The following is a 7718-nucleotide window of genomic DNA, read 5'->3' as shown; positions in this document are numbered from 1 at the left end:
GAGCAGACAAAGATTTTTATTTTGAAGTATTTTAAGATAATGTAGCTTACTGTAGTTATTCAGTTTTGTGAAGGAAAAATGCCAAGGGTAAGAGGCGACTGGCTTTTTGCTTGTTTGACTTAAAAAACCAATGAGGTTCTTAGGCAAACAAAAAACAAGCTCACCTACTTCTATAGTTAAAACCAAGTGAGAAATAAGACAGAGACACACAGGTGGCTGTTAAGTTGTCAGATGTTACCAAAGGGAGCAGAATGAATTGGCATGGAACCAAATGGGCTTGATCAAGAATGCACCTACATGGTTCACAGGCCTATCTGGATACCTGGACCCTTGGCTAATCACGCGACCATGTCTATCCTTGCGTACACAAAGAAAGGTCAGGATATACAGAGCTATGCTGAGCAGAGCTAGCTCAGTTCTTTCCCTTCAAATGTTCTAATTTGCTAAATCAGTGTCCTTCTCAAGGGGAGAGGGTATGTGAGGCTAAACCATCAGCACCTTTAAACATCCTGATCCTAGGCCCACCCTCTGGTATTACAGAAATTTCCAAGGTCAAGACTCAGACATCAGTGGAACCCTGTGCCCAGCCAAGGCCAAGCCAAGAGCTGCAGTGATAATTAAGTAGTGTACTAAGCCCAGGGAAGCCCGGGGAAACTTTAAGGTGGGGTTTCTTAACTCTTATTAGCCACATGAAAATCTGATCTAGCCTTACAGGTGCTATCTTCATTGAAATAAAGGAAAAGTGTGATAATTCCTTCTTTAATGTCTTGAAGCTGTGACAATTTGTTACTTAGAGGTGGGAGGTAAATATTCCTGTAGGGTATTTTGCATTTGAAGGAGTAGAATCCAGTGAGAATCCAGTGGTAGAAGACACTGTGTGTTCATTGTTCAAACCCAGATTGCCTATCCAATTCTCACTGCATTAGGGAAGAAAAGACAAGGATAAAACAGGGTTGAGATAGTGCTTAAGACAAGTTAAGGCTATATTCCCAGGCAAATAAATATTTGTGGATATTTGTAGCCTTGGGCCACATAGGCTGAATGTCTGACATTTGGGAGGGATGTGTTCAGCAATGGTCTCAATAGTCTGCCCTTGTCATTTTGGGGACTTGGGGGATAACCTTGTGGTGGTTTGAATAAGAATGGGTTCCATAGGCTCATATGCTTAGTCATCAGGAAGTGGCACTGCTTGAGAAGGATTAGGGGGCATGACCTTATTGGAGTTGGAGTAGGTGTGGCCTTGTTGGTATGAGGCTGTCATTGCAGGTATACTTTGAGGTTTCAAAAGTCCAACCCAGGCCCAGTGTTCCTATTTCTTCTTTCTGCCTGTAGATCTGGATAAAGAACTCTCTGTTACTTCTCTAACACCATGGCTGCCTGCATGTCACCATGTGCCCCACCATGATGATGATGGACTAAAACTCTGAAAGTATAAGCAAGCTCCATTTAAATGATTTCTAATATAAAAGTTGCAATGGTCATAGTGTCTCTTTACAGCAACAGAACAGTGACCAAGATTCTTTCCCAAAAGAGCAATATTGCTTTTATGTCACAGCAGTTTAGCTAGACAATAGCAAGACCATGCTTACCTTGATGTCTCCCTTCTCTGAGGCCTTTATATCTGGCCACAAGTCAATCACTAGTGACTGCCTGTTCCAAGTTGCCAAAGATAATCAATAACTTTGTTCTGGAGTTGGAGAATTACAGGAAAACCACTGCCACCTCTGGGGAGAGAAAAAGGTGTTTTTTTTTTTTTTTTGGGGGGGGGGGTCTTTCCTGCTGGCTGAGAGCATTTGATAGTCCTCCAGCCAGAGACTGAGCAACATGAGGGAGGCCACTGTATTTGAAAGCAGCCTAGATGTGAATGACAGTGTAGTCTGGTCTGTGAAACATCTTGCTGTCAGGAAGATCCCATACTCATATGATGATTTACATGCCTGGGGTGTGAGGTGGAATCTCAGGGTCATTTTTATTTGCATTTCCCTGATGACTAAGGATGTTGAATATTTCTTTAGCTGCTTTTCAGCCATTCAAGTTTCCTCAGTTGACAATTCTCTGTTCGTTCTGTTCCCCATTTTCTAATAGGTTTATTTGGTTCTCTGGAGGACAACTTCTTGAGTTCTTTGTATATATTGTATATTAGCCCTCTATCAGATGTAGGATTGGTAATGATATTTTCCCAATCTGTTGGTTGCCACTTTGCCCTATTAACAGTGTCCTTTGCTTTACAGAAGCTTTGCAATTTTATGAGGTCCCATTTGTCAATTCTTGATCTTAGAGCATAAGCCATTGGTGTTCTGTTCAAGAACTTTCCCCTGTGCCCATGAGATCGAGGCTTTCCCCTACTTTCTCTTCTATTAGATTCAGTGTATCTGGTTTTATGTGGAGGTCCTTGATCCATTTGGATTTGAGCTTTGTACAAGGAGATAAGAATGGTTCCATTTGCATTCTTCTACATGTTGACTGTCAGTTGAACCAGCACCATTTGTTGAAAATGCTGTCTTTTTTCCACTGGATGGTTTTAGCTCCTTTGTCAAAGATCTTCAAGTGTCTGTAGGTGTGTGGGTTCATTTCTGGGTCTTCCATTCCATTCCATTGGTCTCCCTGTCTCTGTACCAATACCATGTAGTTTTTTATCACTACTGTTCTGTAGTACAGCTTGAGGTCAGGGATAGTGATTCCCCCCAGAAGTTCTTTTATTGTTGAGAATAGTTTTCACTATCCTGGGTTTTTTGTTATTCCAAATGAATTTGAGAATTGTTCCTTCTAAGTTTATGAAGAGTTGAGTTAGAATTTTGATGGGGATTGCATTGAATCTGTAGATTGCTTTTGGCAGGATGGCCATTTTTATTATATTAATCTTGCCAATCCAGGAGCATGGGAGATCTTTCCATTTTCTTAGGTCTTCTTTGATTTCTTTCTCCAGAGACTTGAAGATCTTGTTGTAGAGATCTTTCACTTCTTTGGTTAGAGTCACGCTAAGATATTTTATATTGTTTGTGGCTATTTTGAAGGGTGTCATTTCCCTAATTTCTTTCTCATTCCATTTATCCTTCGAGTATAGGAAGGCTTCTGATTTGTTTGAGTTAATTTTATATCCAGCAACTTTGCTAAAGTTGTTTATCAGCTGTAGAAGTTCTCTGGTGGAATTTTTGGGGTCACTTAAATATGCTATCATATCATCTGCAAATAGTGATATTTTGACTTCTTCCTTTTCAATTTGTATCCCTTTGACCTCCTTTTGTTGTCTAATTGCTCTAGCTAGAATTTCAAGTAGTATATTGAATAGATAGGGAGAGTGGGCAACCTTGTCTAGTCTCTGATTTCAGTGGGATTGCTTCAAGTTTCTCTCCATTTACTTTGATGTTGGCTACTGGCTTGCTGTATATTGTTTTTACTGTGTTTAGGGATGGGTCTTGAATTCCTGATCTTTCCAAGACTTTTACCATGAAGATGTGTTGAATTTTGTCAAATGCTTTCTCAGCATCTAATGAGATGATCGTGTGTTTTTTTTTCTTTGAGTTTGCTTATATAGTGGATGATTACGTTGTTGGATTTCCGAATATTGAATCATCCCTGCATTCCTGGGATAAAGCCTACTTGATCACGATGGATGATTGTTTTAATGTGTTCTTGGATTTAGTTTGTTAGGATTTTATTGAATATTTTTGTATGATAGTCATAAGGGAAACTCATCTGAAGTTCCTTTTCTTTGTTGGGTCTTTGTGTGGTTTAGGTATAAGCGTAATTGTGGCTTCACAGAATGAGTTGGGTAGTGTTCCTTCTGTTTCTATTTTTGTAGAATAATTTGGAGAGTATTGGTATTAGGTCTTTTGAAGGTCTGGTAGAATTCTGCACTAAACCCATCTGGTCTTTTTTTGGGGGCAGGGGTTGGAAGACTTTTAAAGCCTGCTTCTATTTCTTTCAGGGTTATGGGACTGTTTAGATGGTTTATCTGATCCTGACTTAACTTTGATGTTTGGTATCTGTCTAGAAAATTGTCCATTTCATCCAGATTTTCCAGTTTTGTTAAGTATAGACTTTTGTAATAGGATCTGATCATTTTGTGAATTTCTGTTGTTATATCTCCCTTTTATTTCTGATTTTAAAAATTTGGATACTGTCTCTGTGCCCTCTGGTTAGTCTGGCTAAGGGTTTAGCTATCTTGTTGATTTTCTCAAAGAACCAGCTGGTTTTATTGATTCTTTGTATAGTTTTTTTGTTTGTTTCTACTTGGTTGATTTCAGCCCTGAGTTTGATTATTTATTGTCTACTTCTCTTGGGTGCATTTGCTTCTTTTTGTTCTAAAGCTTTCAGGTGTGTCATCAAGCTGCTAGTGTATGTTCTCGCCACTTCCTTTTTGTAGGCACTGTGAGGTTTTTCCTTAGCACTGCTTTCATTGTGTCCCATAAGTTTTGGTATGATGTGTCTTCATTTTCATTAAATTTTAAAAAGTCTTTAATTTCTTTATTTCTTCTCTGACCAAGTTATCACTGAGTAAAGCATTGTTCAGTTTCCACGTGTATGTGGGCTTTCTATTGTTTTTGTTGTTATTGAAGACCAGTCTTAGTCCATGGTGATCTGATAGGATGCATAGGATTATTTCAATTTTCTTGTATCTATTGAGGCCTGTTTTGTGACCAATTATATGGTCAATTTTGGAGACAGTACCATGAGGTGCTGAGAAGGTACATTCTTTCGTTTTAGGATGAAATGTTCTATAGATATCTGTTAAATCCATTTGCTCCATAATTTCTGTTACTTTTACTGTGTCTCTGTCCACTGAGGAGAGTGTAGTGTTGAAGTCTCCCACTATTATTGTGTGAGGTGCAATGTATGCTTTGAGCTTTAGTAAACTTTCTTTTATGAATGTGGGTGCCCTTGCATTTGGAGCATAGATGTTCAAAATTGAGAGTTCTTAGTATATTTTTCCTTTGATGAGTGTAATGTGTCCTTCCTTATCTTTTTTGATAACTTTTGGTTGAGAGTCGATTTTATTTGATATTAGAATGACTACTCCAGCTTGTTTCTTGGGACCATTTGCTTGGAAAATTGTTTTCCAGCCCTTTACTCTGAGGTAGTGTCTGCCTTTGACACTGAAATACGTCTCATGTATGCAGCAAAATGCTGGGTCCTTTTACATATCCAGTCTGTTAGTCTATGTCTTTTTATTGGGGGATGAGTCCATTGATGTTAAGTGATATTAAGGTATAGTGATTTTTGCTTACTCTTGTTGTTGTTGTTGTTGTTGTTAAAGGTGGAATTATATTTGTATGGCTATCTTCTTTTGGGTTTGTTGAAAGAAAATTTCTTTCTTGCTTTTTCTAGGGTATAGTTTCCCTCCTTGTGATAGAGTTTTCCATCTATTATCCTTTGTAGGACTAGATTTGTGGAAAGATATTGTGTAAATTTGGTTTTGTCATGGAATATCTTGGTTTCTCCCTCGATGGTAATTGAAAGTTTTGCTGGGTATAGTAGCCTGGGCTGGCATTTGTGTTCTCTTAGGGTCTGAATGACATCTGCCTAGGATCATCTGGCTTTCATAGTCTCTGGTGAAAAGTCTGGTATAATTCTGGTAGGTCTGCCTTTATATGTTACTTGACCTTTTTCTCTTACTGCTTTTAATATTTTTTCTTTGTTTTGTGCATTTAGTGTTTTGACTATTATGTAATGGGAGGAATTTCTTTTCTTGTCCAATCTATTTGGAGTTCTATAGAACTTGTATGCTTATGGGCATCTCTTTTTTAGGTTAGGGAAGTTTTCTTCTATTATTTTGTTGAAGATATTTACTAGCCCTTTAAGTTGGGGATCTCTGCTCTCTTCTATACATATTATCCTAAGATTTGGTATTCTCATTGTGTCTTGGATTTCCTGGATGTTTTGGGTTAGGAGCTTTTTGCATTTTGATTTTCTTTGACTATTGTGTCAATGTTTTCTATGGTATGTTCTACACCTGAGATTCTCTCTTCTATCTCTTGTATTTTGTTGGTGATGTTTGTGTCTATGACTCCTGATCTCTTTCCTAGGTTTTCTATCTCCAGGCTTCTGTACTTTTGTGATTTCCTTTTTGTTTCTATTTCCATTTCTAGACCCTGGATGGTTTTGTTCAGTTCCTTCACCTGTTTGGTTGTGTTTTCCTGTAATTCTTTAAGGGATTATTGTGTTTTCTCTTTGATGTCTTTTACATGTTTACCTGTGTTCTCCTGTATTTCTTTAAAGGAGTTATTTGTGTCCTTCTAAAGTCCTCTATCATCATTATGAGATGTGATTTTAAATCAGAGTGTTGCTTTTTCTAGTGTGTTGGAGTATCCAGGGCTCTCTGTGGTGGGAGAACTGGGTTCTCATGATGCCAAGCAGCCTTGGTTTCTGTTGCTTATTTTCTTGCCCTTGCCTCTTGCCATCTTCTTGTCTCTGGTGTTAGCTGGTCTTGCTAACTGACTGTGGCTTGTCTCTCCTGCAAGCTTATGTGTCAGTACTCCTGGGATACCAGGTCTCTCCAAGAGAAATTTGAGTACGGAGAGCTGTGATACATGACTATCTCCAGGTGCAGACAGAAACCAGTACATTTTAGTCTTATTAGAAATGCTAACTATGTGTGATTTTGCTGCTCCTGCCAGCCCTGCTGGTCACTGGGAAGAAAGCCCCCTCCTTTCAGAGGATAGAGTTCTCTTTAATCCCAGCAGTTACTCACCTTCTGATCCTTCCTTTTGGATACAAGTACCCACTTCTCCATGCCTCGTTTCCCCCTCTGCATTTGGAGGTGACACTTTTATTTCTAATGTTGAAAGGGCCAGAGTGATCTACTTTGTTTTACATGGCTGGGAAGAACAAGGTTACAGGAGTCATTTAGGAACATATGAGTGGTCCAACACGTTTGCCAACTAATCCTAAGCCTTGATAATCAGTTTTATGTCTTGGGGCTCAGGCTCCATTGAGAAAGGCCAGACAGGCACAGTTCTTGCAATCCTACCTTTTTAGGGATCTAGGACTTTGACTTTGTCCAGGAGCAAAACACTTCCATTTGTCAGCTACATTAGATTATTCATTATCAGCCATTTCAAGAATAAGCTGGACTTGCACTGAGTTGGACTTACAACCCAATTGAGAAGTTAATTTAAAAGATGTGAGTTGGCAAAGTTCAGGTAGAAGTGACACATATTCTCTCTTCAACATAAACTTAAATTTTCCCTTTTTGCTGGGGATATAACTCACTGGTGGAATTATTGCTTAGTATGCATGAGACCCTGGATTAGATCAATTGACAAAGAAAATTGTCTGTTTTGAAAACTCTGTGCCTACCACCTCTTACTCCTACTGGTTTAAGCACCAAAAAGAATGCAGTGGTGCTTAGACATCTAAAAACCACCACACTAGACTCATAAGCTCAGGGCCACTGGAGTTTGGACCTCTGCATTACTGTCATCATCATAATAGACACAGTTCCCCAGGGATTGAAGCCTTCCCAGTCCCTGAGCTTAGCCCCATACTACCTGGAACAATCACTCCTACTACTGGGGTTGGAGCAGAAATCTGATTTCTGGTTTGATTTTGGTAGTCAGGTTTAAGGAAGTCCATTGCAGGGAACATTTCAGGAAATCTTCTTTAAAGTCTATCTACTTGAAATATCCAGGATCAAGAAGTTAAGCAACAATCAAGATAGGCTAGCTCTGCAGGGGGTGCTAGAGATAGAGTACACTGGCTCCGGGGAAGCTGCTGGG

This window comes from Arvicanthis niloticus, chromosome 8 (genome assembly GCF_011762505.2).
Source record: "Arvicanthis niloticus isolate mArvNil1 chromosome 8, mArvNil1.pat.X, whole genome shotgun sequence".
Classification (NCBI taxonomy): domain Eukaryota; kingdom Metazoa; phylum Chordata; class Mammalia; order Rodentia; family Muridae; genus Arvicanthis; species Arvicanthis niloticus.
The sequence above is the reverse complement of the archived record's forward strand: the minus strand, read 5'-3'. Positions refer to the sequence as shown.